The 23412-nt window shown below is 30.0% G+C and overlaps 1 protein-coding gene across 8 annotated transcripts in view; it reads left to right on the top strand.

Annotated features, from left to right (window-relative positions):
• FMRFaR (FMRFamide Receptor) overlaps positions 1-23412 on the top strand; it is a 327763-nt gene that overhangs the window by 190664 nt on the left and 113687 nt on the right. For 4 of the 8 annotated variants that reach the window (XM_076402261.1, XM_076402263.1, XM_076402264.1 and 1 more), the window contains one exon: positions 2714-2837. The exons of 2 other annotated variants lie outside the window; for them this stretch is intronic. The gene's annotated coding sequence lies outside the window, so the exon portion shown is untranslated. Of the gene's footprint in view, positions 1-2693; positions 2838-9887; positions 10059-23412 lie in introns of those variants that run through there. 2 more of the 8 variants (XM_076402265.1, XM_076402268.1) reach the window with 2 other exon arrangements.

Here is a 23412-nt window from a genome sequence, read left to right as displayed (position 1 = left end):
ATCACAGGAACGTGAAAGTAATACAGCTAAAGGACAACGCCCAAGAAATCAGAAGGTTGAAGCGAATCAAAACCCACGAAATAGTTAAGTGTACGAATATAAGATTGTAAGAAGTGTAAGATTGTACGACGCATATCGAATGTAAAATGTAATTAATTAAAAAAAATTAGTTTGACATTTAAAAATTGTAGGCTTTCGCGATGCTTTTTTCCGAGGTTTCATCCGCTTTTTCTCATCGTCGTGTCTTCAAATCTTCTTGTATTTACTACTCATTTAAAAAAAGGTGGTAATAAAATTATTATTAATAAGGTGTTTTGAATACTGTAGAGTCGTTACAATAACTCGTTGTTCGAAAAAAGTACGGTATATATATATATATATATATATATATATATATATATATATATATATATATATATATATATATATATATATATATATCTGTAAGGTGTGTTGAGTAAAATGTTTTGAATTAAGGGTCTCGTTTATATTGCACTGGTTACAACAAGTTTTCAGTTCTCTCCGTTAAAATAAAATAGTTTTAAAGTAAACTGAAAGTTTTGTTTTAAACCCCACGCGTTTCTTAACTTATACCGCGACAATATGTGACGTCGAGTGTTAAAGGTCGATGCATTTTATATAACACAACAACGTGCAACCGTAAGAACTCCGATAATAACGAAAAATCGAATTATCCGGCTCAATAGTTGAGTTCACAGTTTAGTCTGGTTATTTTCTGCCGACTATTCGTTTGTTTCAGCTATTTGATAATCTATTGGAAATGTTTTGTGCCGCTTCCCACGCATCTTTAACTAATTTACGAATTCGCGAAGATTTATTTGTTTAAAAATAGTTTTTTGTATATAGAAAACTGTTTTGTATAAAAGATGTATTAAATAGTTAAAGTAGAATAAAATGTTTAAAAGACAATAAGTATTAGTTGCATGCACCTATTATAATTATTTTTAGATAATTATTTATCTGGGAAAACGCAACAGTCGGCTGGCAAGGTTATGGCGTCTGTATTTTGTCTGTAAGCAGGGGACTTTTCAATTGACTTGTTACGTCGCCTCCTTTTCCTATGCCTTTCGAACATTACACCTTATCCATACACAGGTTTAAAGCTCTTGCCGTTCATATCCTGGTATCAGCAAGGTGTAGCATATTACCAACTGTTAAAACGAATAAAAGTGTTATTTTATATGTTACTACATATCTATCGACATCAATTAAACCAACTGAGCGACGTATTATTGTAACGAAGAAGAATTGCTTGATAACAGTCAGCTATACGCTTCAAGAGTTGTGAAGTACACCGTTGCACCTTGATATTTTTAATTAATTACATCTTACATTAGATATGCTTAATACAATCTTAATTTAAAATTAATTTATTACTACTGTTGTGTTGTACTTGCATTAATGTTCAAGCAAGGCGGATACGGGATTCATCAGTATGTGTTTCCCAAATTAAAATAAAACTAAACTACTTAAGTTAAACTTAGGAATACGCTTATACACTGAACAAGTTTGTGTGGTTTGGATCGCTCCAATTATCTGATTTCCTGCTTCCACGTTACTGTGATTTAGCAACCTTATTTCATTTTTTAAATCTTGGCTCACTTCGTGTTTTGAATTGAATTTGAATCATAGAATTTTGTTTTGAGTTTATTTGATCGACTGATAAACCAATCTCTTTGATTTTAGGTCAAGTTGAGAGCATCTTCCGACTATCCAGCACAGTTGCTTCACTTTGAGTCTAATCCGCTCTGCCTTCTGTCTAACATGATAGTTTGAATTTAACCTACCATCGAGATGTATTCCGATGTACTTAGCTGATTCTGTTTGAGGAATCAGGAATCCGTCAAGTTATATAATTAGGTTGTTGTCATTTTGCGGCTACGCCAAATTAATATGGACAGATTTGGAGATATTAAGGGCTTGAATGGTAGGTTTTATTGAAACCACCGTATTAACCAGGCGATAACGTCTTCTAGTCATTGATTATTCAAATCTATGCAGCATATTCGGTTGATGCACGGTCTCGAAATGCTGATGAAGTACGAAAATTGATCAACGATTGGATTACTGAAAATTAAACAAAGTGTGTTTTTGTTAATGAAATATAATGCGCCAATTTTTCTCAATAAATACCTTTTCAAAAACAAAAAATCATGAATCTATATGCAAACACCTAATATTAAAATCTAAGGAATCTTACTTTATATATATAATTTTAATCTTACCTATGACACTCACAATATAATGTATCTTACAATTCAATAAAAGAAATGATCTTTTATTAACCGAATAATAATTTAAATTAAACTACAAATAAAGTGATTATCATGATAGTATTCTGAGATGGTGTCATAGGATAGAAAATTAAATTTGAATATATATATGGAGTTTAGGAAGTATCATTAGATTACGGATAGTTCGCCAGGACTTTGCGGGTTTCTGTTTGAGTAGTTAGGTAATTTGAATAAGATAATCGATAATTTATTAGAGGGGTTAACACTATCTGCCATATTCTTTATTATAGGATGGATTGTGTAAAGTATACATTATTTAATTAAACATGATTTAGAACATATATTGTAAATTATTCTGATTTATCTCATTTGCTTTATATGTAATTTTAAAGTAAATTTGTTTAAATTCACACTTTCTCCATATAAATTTAATATTAGTATTCGTTTTTACATTTTAGAAATTGCGATTTCCATTCGGTTGATTGAGCCTGAACCTAACAAAACCTTCCTGGGCGATTACTATGTATTGTTGATGAGTCCGAGTTGAATATTGAGAGGATTCCTCCAGTGAGAGGTAGATGTGTAAGTATTAATAGGCTAGATGTTCAACAGGAATTCAAAATTGTATTTGCTGATTTTATTACTTATGGAGTGTCAAAACCGTAATCACCTATTGGCTGATAGGCCAGTGAACTGAAACAGTGTGCTCACGTCATCTGGCTTTATGTAGTCAAAACATCACAATGTTGCCGCATTTATCTTTGAGTTTTAGTTTATCTTGGCTTTGATATATAACAATATATCAATGCAAATAAAATAAGGAAAGAAAAATAATGTTATCAAATACAATTTTCTTTAACATTAGAATACTTCTAACAGAAGCACTTAAATAAAAGGTAATTTTGCAGCGACATCAGCTTGTAGGTTAGAGTTGGTTTATTATATTTACATTGAATCCTTTTCTAAACCACCTGTAATACCCCCGGAGGCCTAATCCACCTAAGTAACAATTGCGTATCTAAATAATGTATTTTAAAGAACATATTTGCCCTTTTATGTTTCGTTTTTGTTTCCTTCGTTGCTGTGGGCCCTTGTCAAGTCATTTTGGTAACATTTTATTTGTCTTTAGTTGATTCTTTAATATCAGTGTACATTGTCTCTCATACATTTTAACCAAATGTGCATGTATATTCTGAACAATTGCGCAATCTCATCAATGCACATAAATATTTCACCCTCTACAATACTATTTTCTAGAGTTATTTTATATTAACTATATATTCATCTTTTTCATATTTCATATTCATCATTTTCATATTTCATATTCATAATTTTTTCATATTCACCGTCTTTTCCTCTCTCCTCCTTTTGATAATTACCAGAATTCAATCATAATCTCACATCAAGTTTCATTCAGTCACTGTAACGTTCTGGGACATTATTCATGTTAATAACTAAGCTGTTAATTTCCAACCTAACACTAGTTTACAATTCCACCATTTGAGACTTTTGTTTCTGTGTGTCTGAAGTTGATCTAAACCGAAGGGTGTTATTGTTGACAATAGTTCTTTCCACATATAAAAAATAGTTCTTGCTTGTATATCTTTCTCGACCTACATGTCTATTTGTTTGTTATTTATTGTTTATCAACTCATAACAATTCGTTTTGATTAAATATGCAGTGATAGGGAGAAAGACGTAACAGTCTGTGACATATTTTCAGGCGTATTTATAAAAAAGTAAATTACATAAAATCATTCATAATCCTATTCAATTAATTCATAATGGTATCTTCAAAATCCCCACTACGACTCAGTGTAATTGCAACACTCTAAAATTATTTCCTTTAAAATCACCAACAACAAAAAGCAAGGCGCCAAATCAACGTTTGCCGATTGTAACCTCTCATTGTCATTAATGTTTTGAAGAATTTTTCCGACATTTGATAACTAGACGAATTTTGTAGTCAGATTCTGTCATATGTTTGGACGCATCATAATATCATCGCAAAGGTAATATATTATTCATAGGGATGACATGAGTTCACTGTTATTTTGGATAGATTATCAGTTCCATATTATGATGGAACGACGAACTACTTTAATATTCCTAAGTCCTAAAAGCACTAGATTATGTTACACTGCAATGAGCTCTCAATTTCAACAAATTTCCGTATATTTAAAATATTTAAGTCAATTTTATTTAAAACATGACCTTTTCATTATGTTCTTGTAAACTAATTTTGGCATAACTTGAAGCGAATCATACATACCGATAAAGCATCACCAATATCTAATAAGCCATTTTCATCCAGGAAGACATTAATATCAAAATAACTACTGGCAATCAATCAGCAAGCAAATAAATCAGGCGTATATCATTAGATCCTGAATAAAATGACACACAAACCGCTACAATGATGTTAGTACAACAACGTTTAAATCAATGTACTAATCCAATGAATTATCTTGCATATATTCCGCACAATAAAACAATATATTTACGTATCAAAAAACCATGTGTAAGTGCAATGTATCTTAAATACAATCATAAGAAGTCGGCGATACGTTTATAATGACCTAATAAGCTGTGGTGTCGGTGCGAGGAAGTTTTGACCCTTATTTTTTTAAAAACGATATTAGGGAATGAAGTTAATATTCATACCATATTATTTATAAAGTGAATTTTCTAAGCGTTGTACTTTAACAACGACTGAAAGCTGATATAAATATATCCTCATACTTTCACTGTAGATATTCAAACTGTAATTAAATTAACATTAATGACCTTATTTTCTACGTTGCTAACCCTAGTTCTTGATTGAATCTAAAGTATAACATTAGAAAATTGCATAGTAACATGCAATGTTGCGATTTCTCAAGAACTTCGATAATTAGAGCAGACCCGACCGCGGTGATAGTAATGAAACATTATTAAAATCTATTCTGCCTAATTGCCAAACTTGTATTATAAGTTTAGTTTAGTTAAAACGAACAAAATCTCCTTTAGATTAATTAACATTCTTTCTTCATTCATTCCTAATTACTAGCCAGATATGACCCTGGCACAAGAATGTTTAATAACAGAATGTCGATGAAATTTTACAAAAAATTAATTTGTATTTAACACTAACCTGGGATATTTGGAATTCAGAAATAATTGTAATAAAGGCAAATATTTAGCCAGAATACAGTAGCTTTGAATGTTTTTATCCTCTCTTAAAGATGCAGTATTAACGATCACTTGTAGACTAGTGATGGTAACAATTATTTCTGTGTTTAATTATTTATAATATGAATATGTTTTTGTTTATTCTTTTAAATTTGGTATATCTAAAATAAAAACATATAGAATACATAATTATTAGGTAATTACTGATGATGTGTTAATATTATTCAAAAGTAGAAATAAATAAGATTTTTGCATTATTAGCGTGCAGTTGTATTTCAATTACATAATATTCTATTTAATCCTTAATCAGATAGTCAGCAGTTGATAATTATCTTCGTTTTTATTGAAAATTATAAGGAACTAATTCTCTCGATTTTAACACGTCAAATTCAAAATCAAAGTAATCATCAAGGACTAGAAACTAAAAAAACAACTTTCGATTGATAGAGTTAATCGAGAAATAAGTAATAGAATTTCATGGGATTAAACAAGAAAGGGTGACAGATAGACCTCGTTACCTTTTTGAAGTACAGTCCAAGGTGGAGTGAGTGAAATAAATAGAAAATGAATTGTTCTTGCATTATATTTGAGTATACAATAAAAATGTATGTATGTGTTCCTGGATGATAATTTAATTATAATCAATTCTATTATTTAATATTAAACTAATTATATCATACTTGGATACAAATATTATATATTAAGTATTTAAAATAATGGTATAGAATATATGACATATATTTTAAATTATATTTTATTTTAACAGTTATTGTAATTGTGATATAATATTGATATTATAAATCTTTAATAAAATTGAGTCAACTACTATGTGAGGTTTTTAGAAAAAAAAACATTTTAGTGTTGAAATTATAATATATAACAATAGCTGTCTCCCTGACTACAGTAGCTACTAAGCTAGCGTATTAATTATTAACCAATCAGCCCGTAGGGCATTTTAGAATATGCCTGTAATATATACCACAATATAACAATATTAATTATATTAAATAGAATAGATTATATTATAATATTTTAGGTAATATAAACATATATATCGTAAAACTAAAAACTATATTAGGTTGTTAAAATTCAAAAGAGCATAATAGTATGCACGTTATTTCCTATTATGAAGACTGTAGCAAAAGCTCAATTATTTCTAATATTTGTTTTTTCTACTGCTAGCTCAGCCGACGTTTCGCAATCATATTAACACTAACAACAGCAATCATAGTAACCTGCTTTTTCAAGATCCGTTAAATAATTAAAAGACCCTGGAAGATGGAGAGACCCAGATAGGGTTGGTATTATAGCCCTTGTTTTTGCCAAGATTATTTGGCTTGTAAATCTCAAAACTTTCTACATTTTCTCTCAAAATTCACCTTTTTCTCTAAAATGGTTTGGCTGAACCCTTATTTTATTAAACTGAATGTTGTCGGTAGTATATACCCGGTGTTCAGCCAACCTTGTGACCTTACATATCGTTGACTTTCTTTTATTTGCGTCTTTATTATTCTTCTAGTTTTTCCTATATACATTTTCCTACACTAACAGAGTGCGTAAGACATCTGCCTATGTGTTTTGAATTTAATCTTGAAGTGTTTCTTTAGTACCTTTCAAATGCGATCTGATGTACATTGAATTAATGGCAGGAATACTAGGGAAACTTCTGCGGTCTTATTATCTTCTATTTTTATTCATACAAAAGGTGAGTACGTACTCAGGTTTTTGTCTATTTTAAGAAATAACGCTTCTGGGGTGATTAAGTTAATTTCGTAAGTAATCTAGTTGGGATTGGATAAAGACTCCTTTAATTAACGAATTTAAGACAAAATTTTATTACAGTAGAGATCTTTCCTCTATATAGGGTTTTTGCATTGAGGTTGGTTTGGAATCAAATAATAAAAAAAAACATTGGGAAGATACTGTCAATTTAAGTTCATTTTAAGATAGACATGGAGCACTTATTATACTTCACTTCATTAAAAACGCTGACAACAAAAATATGATACTGAACCAAGATTTTTAAAAACAATTTGTATCTTCTCTATATTAATCGGCTTAGCGAAAGTTTAACCTCACTTTTTGAGGAAATCAGGGGCATCAGAAATTTGGCACTGTTAATTAAAGAATTTTTAGGTTTAAACATTTTGTGTAATATGTGCTACCAGTAAATAAATTCCAATAAAATGAAATACGCCCAAATCAAGCGGTGACTCTTTAGTCATATAAACAAACATTTTAGGCTCAGACCGACGCGGTGACAACTCCACCTCTTATACGGTAGATTTTTCGCCGCTTCTATTCTTAGTAAATCAACTACAAAAATTCTCGGAAGAATCGGAAGACAAATCCCTAAATTTTCGTTTGAACCGACAATGAAACGGAAAGTGAGTGCGTTAAAACAATAATAAACGAAATAATTTATTTTTAATCAGTGTTATTTATTATTAAGAATAGTATATTGACGTAAAATTATATTTAACAATTTTGTAGAGAGAACAAAGTAATGCTTGTGTGTTATGTGGAAAAATTCAGCATATGCGAAAATTTGGTCCCAAGTTAAAAGAATAACAAAAAGCGTCTGCAAGATATTTAACATTTCTGTTCTTGCTAAACACTGATAATATTTATCTGGTTCTGAAGACATAGAATATTATTGTACTATAAGTAATTCTGAAAATAATTAAGATGTTTCTGTAAATTTTAGTTGCTTTAAGTTCTGATTTATTTCAGCTTTCTTTAGTAAATGAATTTCTTAACAAAACACTAACCTTGCAAGTAATATATACACTAATTTGTGCATCCAGAGTTAAAACGAATGTTTCAAAGAATATCAATAATTATAAAATAGTTTAATAGATTTTTAATTCTTCATTTGTTTCAATCAGCTAAGAAGTAGAATTCAGTAGTTAGGCGAAAGATTTAGAAGGCAAATGCCATTTTATTTAAATATTTAGATTAAGAAAATATTCTTTTAATCAGCCTGGTGTATTCATTGTTTTTGCAATATATATATTTTAAGGGATAAATAGTGGTAAAAGATGAAGATTATATTAATACATAAATGAAGCAATAAAAGTATGCAGCAGTTAAAATCAAACAAACTATATAATTTGCATAGATGGAACTCATAGGTTAAATAAAAGAAACTGTGAATTACTAACAGTAAATTTGCAAAATATTAAGATGTTTAAAGATTAACGTTATAATGTATGTGACAATACGATATTTTATTTCTTGAGCTTTTTATCAATGGTTCTGATTATTTATCTTATAGATCTAAGTTTTGAAAAATCAATAGTTAATTTAACAATTAGAAAAATAAAAAATAAAATGCCTATTTATGATCGTTATTTTTTTAATATACATACCAAAGCCAAATGTCAATTTTATAATTGTCTATTCATATCTTCTCTGCTTTTACATACAAACATATATTCATTTATTATTCCTCATTTATATATAATATAAAAATAAAGAAAGATCATATATACTTATATTTTACTCTCCGAAGTTGTTAGTTCTTGAGATAGTTATTTAAATACATTTTAATATACAGACATTTATTATTTTACTTAATATTATATGTCAAATGATTTTATATTGAAGATACTGTGAAAACAAGTTTTAGTCAACAAGATTTACATCTTAAACTATTCCCTTTACTTTGTTATGAGGGAAGCATGACTAACTTATTGTGGTTGAATTTCGATCACAGGGTATATTTTATTAGTTGTCTATATTGTATGGTAAGAGGTGTCTAAATAAGTGAAAGAAATTTTCAATGTTTATTTACTTTCTAACTTTACTATGAAAAAAAATGATATGCTGCGTTGCGATCGCCGAAAAACGGCCGCATTTGAAGAAAAAGAAAGTGCTGCTTCAAGAACCGTGTCACAACTCAGTGAAAACGAATGGCAAAATTCCATGAATTAGGCTTCTAATTGTTCTGGCAGTTCTGGCCCTCAGCGACTATTTCCTGTTGTCAGATCTCAAAAGAATGCTCGCTATAATCAGTGTATCACCCTTGAAGGGAATTATGTTGAATAAAAAAAACTAATTTTGCCAAAAAATGTGTTTTACTATGGTAGGCCGGAGCCTTTCAATTGACGTGTTAGTACTAGTATAAAGGTAGTTCTCTCATATGGAATTATGCTTTCTCACGGAATGACGCCCATATCGACAGACTGATATAAATGTTCAGAATAGAGACCGAGACGGATAATATTATACGTGGAGAAAATTAATTTCAATAACTAAAAAAATCACATAAAAAATGCTCAATCTAAGCGATAAATTGAATAGCCCGATAAACGATTATAATATAGGTAATATAGAATGAAAAAAAACTGATCTCGACGTTTTATTTTGGCAATTTGAAATTTAAAATTGATTGCGTCGAATGTTGGCAATACTTGCCGCTCCGTTAAGTGACATGCAAATTTCGCGACGACGTTATTTGAAATGGCGGGCCGTGATCTCGCATACATTTAGTGGATGGTGCATCGTTGGAGTGTTCTTTTTTACTGGTCCCGCTCGGACGATCTGGAGAGTTTGCCTCAATATGTTTGTATTAGGATGGTCTGGAACGGTGAGATGTCTCCGAGGTGAAAGCTGTTTACTGAATTGGAGGTGAGATGGGAATATTTACCTCGGGTAATTACTACTTACACGCTATCATTTCTTTGGAAGCGGTCGTTGGTTTTGCTGTCGTTTTCGTCTACATTTTGAGGATAATCCTACTGAAAAACATATTTGATTACTCTTCAAATTTATTTGAAAACATTTTTAACATTTATTTTTTTATGTAACAGTGAAGATTTATGTTTTATTTAAATTTTAATGATTGGATGCTCCAATACATTTGTTTAACACTTTTTTTACTTAAATTAAACTTAATATTATGTATGGTTTTAAATATCAAGAAAATTTCGTAATTATATCTTATAAACCTTGGAATATTTGGAATCGGGAAATCTTTTTAAAAGCTTAAAAATTCGTTGAAATTAAAATTTCTGAAACATGTTCAAAGAACCTTCTCTCAACATTGTCCCACGGACATGTTTGGAATCTATTTGTATTATTTAGCCTATGTATATATATATATAGATATATATATATATATATAAATATATATATAAATATATATACATAAGAGCTCTCAAAGAAAATTTCAGACAGTTTATTAGTAGAGTGAGTCAACTGTTTCAAGAATTGAACAAGCTTGCCAAGGGAATGATCCAAAATTTCAGTTACAAACTGTTTCTATATGACAGTTTCATTATTTGTTAAGCAAAATAGAAGAGTGTTTGGTGACATATTGTGACTGGCGATGAAAACATGTCTCTATTACTAACTGTCTAAACTGTGGTAATGTCCGAGAGAGTCATCAGCAGATTGTAGTTTATTACAGGCTGCTAAAAATGAACTAAATTTTTATAGCAGATGTTTGCCAAGGTATATATACCAACAGAATAAAACATGTTGCTGTCAGAAGGACCAGTAATCGCGAGTAAGGCGCAACAAGCAGTCACCCTCTTGCATCGGTCACAAGGTGCAAGAGTTGTGAAGCAAAACATGCCAAACCTAGACCCTTCTTTCGGTATCTCCATGTTGTCAGGAATATAGAAAAAGTTGTAGAACATTATGGAAAATATTCTGGTTATTATATATTGTGCCGATTTTTTTCAATAAATAGACTTAACACAACAAACTGAGAAGCAATTGTGAAGGCGAAACTTTGGAATCAAATTCATGATTATTGTCATTCAATCAGTTATTCAAATATACACTAATGATCATTTAAATTTAGATGTGAGCAATTATCTATTCTAATTAAGGTTTTTTTAATATTTAACGTCTTTATTTTAAGTGTTCTACACTATATTAGTTGCTTCAATTTAACAGAAATTTAAAGTATAATCTCGCTTGGTTTCTCTGACATAAATTAGTCTTCCTAGTTTACAATTTGGAGGTGGTGCCTGCTATTCAACTAGAATGATGCTACTAGAGTCGCAGGACAACTTATCACCAAATCGCTATTGCTGATAAGATGTTCTCCAGTTGATCAAATTCAATCCACTCAGTCCACAAGAAATATACAAAAATTACTGCAAAACAGATACTTGGACTGGCCGGTGGTTGAAAAAATCGATTAAATTCTTATATATACGTCGAGGTAGACTGACATCCCGAGGCATAGCTACAGAACTAATAATTGACAGTAAAACAATTTTGAGTCTTTTATATAAAACTGAATTCGAAAAGAAGCTCGATGGTTAGGTTCCACATGAATTAACATTGAAAACTTTAATAAATCTATTTGTGAATCGTTGCTGAAGCGAATGATTATGCGCATAGAAAAATAGATTGTATATGACAAAAATATGCGAAAAATATTGTGTATCATTCACGGGTGGAAGATTCACAAACCGTGGAGAACCTGTTTGGAGAGCGTTTGATGAAATTGGAGATGAGCTGCTCACACTCAAACCAACCATTAATTCTATTCTCCACTGTGAACAATTCATATGATTGAACAGGCATTTAAAAAATCATTAGAATTAACTAATTGGAAACGCATCAGTAGGTCATTTATTACAATACCTTTGAACCACATATTTAGTGACTCGAGACTTGAAACCAATGAGAGGCATTATTTGGGAAATTTTGATGCTTCCACTATGTAGTCCGGACATTACATCGTTTGGCTAATACTTATTTTGGTCTCTGCATAACTATCCTAGTGGTGTAAAGGTGTCTTCAAAAGATGGTTGCGAATATAGTTTAATTTTTTTAGATTTCTGTCCAAATATATTCTACAGTGGCGAAATTATAGTTTTATTAGGAAAATGACAAAAGTCCATTTATCGAAATAGTAAATATAAAATTGATTAATATTTTAAATGTATATAAATAAATTCGATTTGAAAAGCGTGAAAAATTCCGAAATTCCGTTTTCCTCAACTTTAGTCTAGAAAAGGATCTAGTTTTTCATATTTTCAAAGCCTAATCCTTTAAAGCCTTTTTGCTCTTAAAAGGGTGTTTAAAATTTAGATCATTTTTGGATATATAGCTATTCTAGTTCCATTTTAGTAGCATCTAGGAAAGAAACTTTAAACAGGTTTTTCTAGAAATTAATTACGACTGAACTGATTTAACTTGAAATTTGGTTTGAGTCTTCTCTCTACATTCTTCTATCTTGTAAAGGTAGAACATGTTTAAAAAAACAATTTCGACAATAACTAATTTCAAGCTTCGATTTTAGATACCCCATCGCTGTATCACCGAAAATAATTTTTGAAAATTCTCCTAAGGGCGTGTTTTTAAAGGGTAAAACTTCCGAAATATGAAACTAAAATCGATTTCATCGAAATCGTCCATTAATTTAGAATACTGCCCAATAACTTTGATTAGTTTTTAATGTTTACAAATCACAAATCAAACAACAGTCATGATTGTAATTTGAGACCTGGCCAATAAACAGAAAATTGAATTTGCATATAAATATCGATTTTCGGAGGTATTACTGGGTTACGATTGTTCTATAGAACTGCGTCAGTTGATAATTGGAAATTTACGTTATTTGTTGGGTGATAATTTATTTAAGACATTGCATTATGTATGTTTAACTGAATTGTACTGAATTGTATGTTTTTTAATATGCGTTGTTAGGTCATTCATGCGTTGTTAGGTCATTCATATTTATCATTATTAGTGCTATACGAATTTATAGTAATATCGGTTTTCTCTCAGAAATTTAATTCAAGATTTAAATTTAATTATAGTAGAGGGTATTCAAAATATAGGCAAGATTTGAAATTCCGCTAGTTGAGAAAGTTTTAGCAATAAAAATAGTTTTAGGTCAGTTAGTTTAGGGTTAGTAAAAATGGAGCACTATACGAAGGTATAACTTGTTTTCACTGAGGGTTTTATCTATTAGAAAACAGAGAAATCCCTGCTCGATACCTAGTTTTAATCATCTTACTCGTTACACCATTCAATCTTAAAATACGTGACCTCGTTTCCTTGAATACAGTATAGTCTGTAGCCAGTGCCGTAAAAATCGCGCGATGTAACATCTATATAAATACAAATTAATCGCCGAACGTATGTATGCATTCAAATTAAGCATCACTGTACCAAATTGAATAAAACTTTTTTATTGTGTTCCTTATTAAAAAATTATTGTGCTTAAAAGTTTATGTTGCTGAAGCAACAACGAGAGAAATGAAGAGACAGAAGACAGACTAAACATCACCAGATTTTTTTAAATTGGCTTTTGAGTAGGAAGGATCTCAATTTAGCGACCTTCATGTACAAAAAAACTTTTATATCGGCAGCGAAAAGCTTAAGAGATCATAATGAAACCAGAAAAAAGAGGCATACGGTTTCTAGATGCGTCCGATGAAACTGGTGAAACATCTTACTTAATAACAAAATGGTCTTAATTTCATCAATTTTAGAAACGATTCGAGTACAAAGTTAAAGAGTGCTGGTGGTGGCATCATCTGGGATCGTTATTACATTGTTACAAGGCTGACAATGTAAGAATGTATGTGAGTATGCCCTCCACGCCGTTCACTCTGCGCTCAAATAAATAAAATAAATGCTTTATTTATTATTGTACGGAAATATTTATTAATCACTTTTCAAAAATATAATATACATGTTCAGCTTTTCTCCCGTGACGAGATATCTTCGATTGTTAATAATTTGGCCAAATTAAAAAAAAAATCCGAGGGGTAGATGTTGCAGGTAGAGCATAAAATCAGTCGGACCGAAAATGGCGGCTGAAAACAGTCACTAGTAAATAGCAGAAAATTCAGTCGAACTATAAATAGCGACTGAAACAGTCGATAGTCAATTTCAGTCGAAAGTTCCTAAAGCTAATTTATATCATAGTATTAAAATAACATATTTAGAATTTGTAAATATATTCTGAAATATCCTTAGTATTTATTTAAGTTTTTATGGATTATAGATAATTATAAAGATGTGTTACGAATGAGATGACTGACATTAAAAATAACATATTGATATATATATATATATATATATATATATATATATATATATATATATATATATATATATATATATATAAAGAGTGCTGGTGGTGGCATCATCTGGGGTCGTTATTACATTGTTACAAGTCTGACAATGTAAGAATGTATGTGAGTATGTCCTCCACACCGTTCACTCTGCGCTCAAATAAATAAAATTAATGCTTTATTTATTATTGAACGGAAATATTTATTAATCATTTTTCAAAAATATAATATACATGTTCAGCTTTTCTCCCGTGATGAGATATCTTCGATTGTTAATAATTTGGCCAAATTAAAAAAAAAATAATCCGATGGGTAGATGTTGCAGGTAGAGCATAAAATCAGTCGGACAGAAAATAGCGGCTGAAAGAGTCGATAGTCAATTTCAGTCGAAAGTTCCTAAAGCTAATTTATATCATAGTATTAAAATAACATATTTAGAATTTTTAAATATATTCTGAAATATCTTTAGTGTTTACTTAAGTTTTTTTAGATTATAGATAATTATAAAGATGTGTGTACGAATAAGATGACTGACATTAAAAATAACATATTGATATATATATAATATATATATATATATATATATATATATATATATATATATATATATATAGTCAATTTTCAAGTATTTATGTAAAATTGTAGCTTTATTGTGAATATGTGGAATGAAATTATTGCTGGACTTTTTCGTTAGTTCTATCGAATTAGCCACATCTAAAGGCTTAGTTTAGTTTCCGACAGTAGCACTTTAATCACTTTTAAATTTTTTAAAACTCTTTAAATTAATGAAGGAAATTTAAGTATCCCACAGTTTTCCACAAAATTCCATAGAAATACCTAATTCGAATTCTTAACGGATGAAAAAAATGTTTATATTTCCAGTTTTGAGCATAGTATTATTTGTAGGAGATTCTTATTTTACTGCCACAGTTTGAATGTTTGAAGTACTACTCAGAGCTCTTCCGTATTATGAGAAAATGAACTAAAAAAACTACATTGACGATATTGTGGGTATACTAATAGTTATGATCAGTTATGCTATAAATAGTCACGTAATGCTCTTATTTAACAAAATACTGTAATTTTTTTATTAGTATCGTGAACTTTTATTAGTGCCTTCTTTTCTATATCTGACTATTACACCAGCTTAAAATCGATATGTAATGAAAATACCAATACAAGCATAAAATTTTACGAGCAATTTTCCCCCTGAACTCTTATTTCTATAATTGAGAAAATATCTCGGTTCATACCATTTTCTTCTTGTTCTCGCTTGTTCGGTAGTTCCATTCCGTTGTATCTGGAGATGATTCTATTATAAAGGCAGCGATTATTTCTTTGTTTAATGTCCTGTTATGTGCTTGCAGTGGCAGTTAAGAAAGAGCTTTATTGTGTTTCAAGACAAGCATAACGTTTCCTGCTGTTTATATTTGTAGATTTGGAAATAGTGCATTACATTCTTTAGTTATCATTCTAATTCAATAAATAATAAATATTCCTTTTGTTATTGTTACTATTATTTAAATGTATGTATATATGTTATGTTGTGCTACTAATAGTGCAGTGCTTACGGACTGCATTGTGATCTGAGAGGCCTGCTGTTAAGAGTAGTGTTAATAGACGTTGGGATGATTTTTACTTATTTTTACCTTCACGGTCGCTTTGTATCGCCGTTCAACCAGTCTCATCTTTTCTCTTCTTTTCTCTTCTTTTCGTTAAATAAAATTTCTTTTAGAGTAAAATAATAGTTTTTCTATGATCAAAACCTTTTCATATATTATAACTTATATAACAGGTCAATTGACACACATTTTTTGGCAAAATTAGTTTTTTTATTCAATATAATTCCCTTCAAGGATGATACACTGATTATAGCGACCCTCCAACTTTTCGATACCATTTTTGTAGTACGATATGTCCTTTGCTTCAAAATAGGCCTCAGTGTCGGCGATCACCTCTTCATTCGACGAAAATTTCTTCCCAGCGAGCATTTTTGAGATCTGAGAACAGGAAATAGTCGCTGGGTACCAGATTTGGAGAATGTGGTGGATGAGGAAGCAATTCGAAGCCCAATTCATGGATTTTTGCCATCGTTTTCATTGACTTGTGACACGGTGCATTATCTTGGTGAAGCAGCACTTTCTTTTACTCCAAATGCGGTCGTATTTCGGCGATTTCGGCCTTGAAACGGTTAAATAATGCTATATAATAGTCGCTATAGAAAGTTCTTCCTTTTTTAAGGTAGTCATATAAAGAATCATAGTCAATAATATAGAAAGCGATCTGAAAAATAGGAAACTAAAATTGTCCGAGGCCAGAACACTCGCGGCCGACCGCCAAATATTAGGTGTTTTTTAATGACTTTTCGATTGTCTAAGTCTCTCGATGTTTGTTCAGGCTATTTGAATGTTAAAACTTCTTTTATATTATTTAAAATAAAACTATTATTTTGAATGTAATACATTTCAGGAATTATCTCCGTACTTTCCGTATCTCCGTAAGTTGGTACAGAAACTATTTCGTACATCTTTGTCTGTTATCACGAATAGAAAAACAAACGAAGCCTGCATTTGACTGAAATAGTAATTATTATTGTCAGTCGCTAGTTCTTGTTACTATCGTCTAGTTTGGCTGTTTTGCGACTCTCGCCTATTTCGACTGTTAATCGCTAGTTAAAAGTAAAAATAACAGTGTCATATCAGACGAATAATGTTATCAGACAATAACTCAAAGCTACAGTTGTATAGTTGGTTATAAATTAGGAAATCATTATTTTACTTTTACAAGGATAGTATTTGGATTATGAGTAAAACGCTACTGTTCACTATGTATGACTCTTTGCATGTTATTTGAGTAGTTTTCAATTTAAAAAGTTGAACAATTTTTATAATAATAATTTTCTAGTAACATCTTTTTTATCATTTTTTAATCAAGGTTTAAATTGACATTAGCAAGAAAATTGAACGTGCACACTCAAAACTCTGCTTCAAGTGTAATTACTTTATAGAGATGATTTTTTCGATTTAAAAAGTAAAATATAAATACTTAAATGATCCTCACCAAGGCTTAAAAATACAAGATCTTGTTGACAGATGCGTGTCAATATTTGCTTTAATATAACCAACTTATGTCTACGTTTAATATATTTGAATTACACTCGAAGCGGAGTTTTGAGTGTGCACATTCAATTTTCTGGCTAATGTCAATTTAAACATTGATAAAAAAAGGATAAAAAAGGTATTACTAGAAAATTATTATTATACAAATTGTTTAACTTTTTAAATTGAAAACTACTCAAATAACTTGCAAAAGGTCATACAGACAAATCATCAGTTATAATTATTAATAAATTCATAATATGTATGCCAAAAATAAATCGAAAGACAATTATAAAAATGTACGAAATCAACCAGTACTAGACCACTACAAATCAATAATTACTATATATCACAAGACATATGTTCACAAGCTTCTATTTTCTCTAAATTTGCTCATGATAATTCTAACGACTTATCTTTCGCTTCGGTAGTCATGTTCGGTTATGATAATTTAGGCAACTTCAGTTCGTCTTCTGTTGTTTTATAATTAAATCTACGTAAAAATGTTCCCTTTTGCCATTCTAAATTAATAGCCACAATCACCAGACTTTATAGAGATGATATTTTTCGATTTAAAAAGTAAAATATAAATACAGAAATGACGCTCACCAACGCTTGAAAATACAAGATCTTGTTAACAGATGCGTGTCAATATTTGCTTGAATATGATTAACTTATGTGTACGTTTAATATATATTGTCAGTATACATCTGCTGATAAAAACACAAAATGAACACAAAAACTACCATAGTAAAGAAAATATTAGTGACTGAAAGTTAAACGATTGATGTTAATATTGCATACATCAAATTGTTTAAAATACAGAACATAGAACTTTTTATTTTATCAAATTACATAGTAGTATATAAAAAAAGAAACGACCGTTCAAAAAAAAAACAATATTTCTGGTATTATATTGTTTTGAATTTATTAATATCCAAATTGAAATCTCAGCTCATTTATCCAATAAGCTCTAGAATAACATTCCCATCTGTCAACGTAGTTTACGAGATAAATTCTAAACCCTCAGCCCTTGACATCCGAAGTGATAATACTATCAATACAGATGCTTGGAAAGCAAACTCGCTAACGAAGCTTGATACTAGACGTTCTCCAGTTTTCTGTATAGATAAGAAGATATTTATTGCTTATATGTAGCAGTAAAAATCAATGAAGCTCCCCAGAAGTTGTTTGTTATATTAGAATTACTATTTGATATTAAGTTCAATTTTAATAGTAACTCTAATTCAATCTAATTTAAATTAAATAATTATTGTTTTAATATCTTATGTCTTTCAATGTTATTACAACCAATATTTAATAATTTTAATAAAAATGCTAGTGAATCTAGAACTAAAGTCTTTTAATAAAACAATGAATATACGTCACAAAAACTTATAACACAACGCTGCCGCACCAAGTTTACCATATCCAACGCTGTTGAAGCAATTGATGGAGATTTTGTTACCAGAATGCAACAACATTCCATTGGAAACTATAGAGACACTCTACGAATCTATTCTGTAAAATATTTCAGTTGTTAACTGACACCCACTGTAAATATGAATGAATAGCGTAAAAATAGATATGTCCTTACTTCAATGCCCAATTTCATGATCTAGTTGTTGTTTATAACGATAGAATGTAGTAATTTCACCTTTTCAAGTTGTAACAGCTCGTAAAATAAAATGTCCTGTTACTAGTAAACACTTAACGCTGACAATAATGTTATGTTCAATGTTCATGTTAAAATTGATGGTATGTTTCATTCATATTTTTGATTTGGGATTACCAATATGTGTCAGAAACAATGGTTAGAATTTATTTTAAAAATAACATAATAATGTATTTTCGTCGAAGCAATATTTCACAAATTTCTTTAAAAGTGTTGATAAATATATTCGATTCTATTGAATCGTGTGTTATTTATTTCTGGATGACTCCCTTTTAATGGGTCGTGTGACTGAAATTAATTCTGTCACTATATTTGATTTGAATCTCCATCAATTCCTACCTATATTGAAATCGCTATTTAAATATATTAAACCAGTATTTACACGTTGGCATTGAGGATAACATTTTATCATAAGGTTTAGCCAATAAAATCTTGATTAAATTTTAGAACTAAAGATGAGTGCAAATGAAATAGTCTAAATTTCTTATAGCAAAACATATTGGACTTTTTAGTTAAAAACATTGCCTTTTTGTTACTTTTAGAGTCTTTATTTTGCTAACTATCTCGACTGGACTTACTGTTTCTCGGAATTAAGCCTATTGACTAGTATGTTTCTCCAAGCTTGATTACATTTGTATATGTAGAATCACATTTACAATTATAAACGTTAATTAAATGCGGCATGGTTTGAACCCAAAACTATTGCAGCAATAGCAGTATTGTTCTGCCTGAGTACTACCGTTGCCAAGCGAATTAAATTTTGTGCTGTATTTAAAACAATTGTTTTCTGTGTATATCTTCTAATGGACATTATCAGTTATTAAGGATTCATTATCATATACAATCTCTATCAGAGTAAGGCAAGAGGGTTTTCTAATTATAAGCATTAATTTTGTAGGAAATTGCGCCAACGAACAAAATTAATCTTTTGTTATACAAGTATTATATTACAAGTTTATTTCAGAAGTAGATTTAAGAAGACAATTCATGCTGTTAACACGGGACTGAAGAAATTTAGATATACAAAGGGAATATGGTAAAATATTTCTGAATATATTGATTCTGACAGGAATTGGATGCATCAATTGAAAACTTGCTCATCATTCTGCTTTAAAATCATTTTTTTAAATACAAATCATTGAAACTTCCTTCTGCGAAATTTTCCATAACAGGAAAATCATTAAAAACTATTTGGGATATTTCGAATTGCTAATTCGAAAATAATTTCTCGAAGAGCGTTGCTAGAATTTGAAGGAGTGTGTAATCTATAGAAGCACTAAAACCTAATTAGCATGCGTAGCGAAGAGTTTGTTTAAGGGTGCTTCTGTTTCAGCTAGAGGCATAATTAAAGCTTAAATCTTTGCAAATGATAACTGAATTAACTGAATAAAAGATTAGGTTTATCCTCTGTTCATTTCTAATTTATACTTTTTAATTCAATAACTGGGGTACCAGACCAGTTAATGATAGTAAAATATTGAATTTATTGAACTTTGCCGAATCATCTATATACCTTCTAAATAGCTTTTGGTACCAATCAAATTCGAATTTTATATGCTCATTTGGTTGTATGTTCCTACGAACCAGATATCATTCTTCTTTTCTCCTAATTTTAAATTAATTTTTTATATTTTTCTAACTATATATCTATATAGTTGAAAATAGAATGGATCTGTTTTCTAACAGATAGGAACTTTCAGTGTCGTTTTGTACCGCCGTTTAACCAGTTATCTCTTCTTTCTGTTAAGTAAAATAATTTTTTATGTAAATTAATAGTTCTTGTTTTCTAAACCTTCTCACTTTTTAAAACTTAATTCTCTTTTAACTTTTTTAACTATTTAGATGCTGTAATTGCGCCACAACCCAGCACTTTATTACATTTTGTGGAGTTATTTGGTGTCAAAAATCTTTCAAAACACGCTCAAAACCGCCAGTGTATTGAAGAAAGAGGATCCGTACTCGTTACACATGTAGTGAAAGTTACCGTGTATTTAGCAAATTTCATCTGTTTTTTTGGACCAATAATCAATGAATAGAAAAAATATTTTATTTCCACAAGAATGTTAGACTATTTAGCATAACAATCTTTTTCATTTACCCAGAATATGTCACAGAAACCCGTAGCCGGATATAGCAAGTTTTTATATAAAAACGTCTTTGTCCGATTAATTTCATTGCACGGAATAAAAATCGTCCGAAAGAGTTAATTAAAAAATGAATAACCTCTCGGTCATTCCACAGTATTATTTCTGGCTTTTTCTAAACTGTATAAAATGGAAATTCGCAGAATTTTTGTGATGATTTATCAGGATAAAGGCAATTCAATGTTACCTGTTTTATTTATAGTAAACAACGGATTTCATTTTAAAAATAGACATTTATTTTCATTCTTTTGCCAAACCTAAACGCAACATCCGTTCAGTTATCTAAATCTAGATCTACGAGGTGTACGAGGATCTAGTTTTCGGTTGCGATCGAATTCTTAAATTCAATAGAAATAATTTAACAATTATTTTTATTGCACACGGGGTACAAGCATGATTTCGCCCTTTTAAAAGTAGGCGTTATTAATAATTCGTTTGGAACTTGAAATATTAAAATTGTATGACAATTTGTATTGTTTAATTTGTAGAAAGTATGACAATTTTTGTTCGAATTTAAATTTTCTATATTTCATTTCCTTTCAAATGTTGCTACTATTATTTGCGAGTTTGCTGTTGGTGATTTTAACACCATATGACAAAGCAAGCAAAATCCATGGTCCTGAACCATTCAGTCATTCAAAGTCTATAAGAAAAGTTGCTTGATTTGCTTTTTTTTATACATAAGTTTGTTTATTTTGTGAGAGAGCATTATATATTATATTTTTTTACGAAATATCAATATATCGATGTTATAATTTGATATATATAATTTAACATATAACTCCTCTAAGAAAAAAAACACAGGGATGGACGTAGTTGTTGTCTCGTCTGAACAGTTTATAGTTATTGTAAAATTGTGTCTTGAGTATCGCCTGTACTTTCGCCCACCAATTTAGTTTTGAAGATCTCCGAAATGGTACTAGTTCTACACAAATTTTCATGGTGTCCGTCTATGGAATTGTTTCCCAGCTTTGGTGACTCCAGGTTCCAATAGTCTATTAGACCAGAATCCTACCGATGGCGCCTATTATATCTTGTGAAAGGGTATTAAATAAGAAAAATACTATTAATTTACTTTAAAAAACTGTTTACTTTTACGGAAAGAAGAGGAGAGTGGTTAAATAGTGATACAAAGCAACACTTAGGGTGTATTAGAAAACACACTAACCCGTTTCACTCGTCCACCATTCAGCTAGTAGTTCAGATAGATGGCTGGATTGTCAGTGCCGTTTTACATAACATTATATTTTAGCTATTAATATAATTAGCAGTGTTTCGATTTACATCACATATGTCTTATTGTAAATAAATCACTAGATATCAGATGTAATATTACTATAATGCGGCTAGTGCTTTAAAATTGTTTCTTGTGTTAGACATTCGGAGCAACACAATACTTAATGTTAATACAACGCCGGTGCCTTCGGGCTTCAAATATCCTTCATCAAATCTCGCCACTGTTGACGATCGGCCACATCAGATTAATAGAAGATATTGCTTTCTAAGTTCATAATATTATTTATTGTTGCATATATGTATTATAAACATAATAATTCTTTATACATTGTAGGCAATTCGCTATAATGGCGAAAGCCATACAATTTCGTGTACATTTTAACGTCACCTAGCTAAACTATTGATTAATTTTGGAGAGAAGTATGTTCTCTATTCGGAAACATATTCACGCTGAATCCTCTATATTGCTGAATAATAAGGCTTCTCCGATAACTTTTAGATTCAGTTGTCGTATGCTTTTGAAACCGTTAATATTTTTAAAATGATTCTATAACCTGCATATTGTTTTGCTTAGGGTGAATCTGCTTTAATTAGTTCACATAATTGTATATAATTAATTTATATTTATGCTATTTATTCAAGTTTATCCTGAGGAATCATTGTGCTTCAATTATTATTGTTTTCTTTGTTATTGATTTATACGTAAGCACAAATTTATGAAAATACCAAAATATCAAGTTTATTTCAATAAAATATTATTGGAAAATTTTATTGCATCAA

The sequence above is a fragment of the Rhynchophorus ferrugineus genome, unplaced genomic scaffold (assembly GCF_030347505.1).
Source record: "Rhynchophorus ferrugineus isolate W39M unplaced genomic scaffold, kcgeb_rfMv2 rfM4, whole genome shotgun sequence".
Taxonomy (NCBI): Eukaryota; Metazoa; Arthropoda; class Insecta; order Coleoptera; family Curculionidae; genus Rhynchophorus; species Rhynchophorus ferrugineus.
Note: the sequence above shows the minus strand (reverse complement) of the source record. Positions and strands in the feature narration are given on the sequence as shown.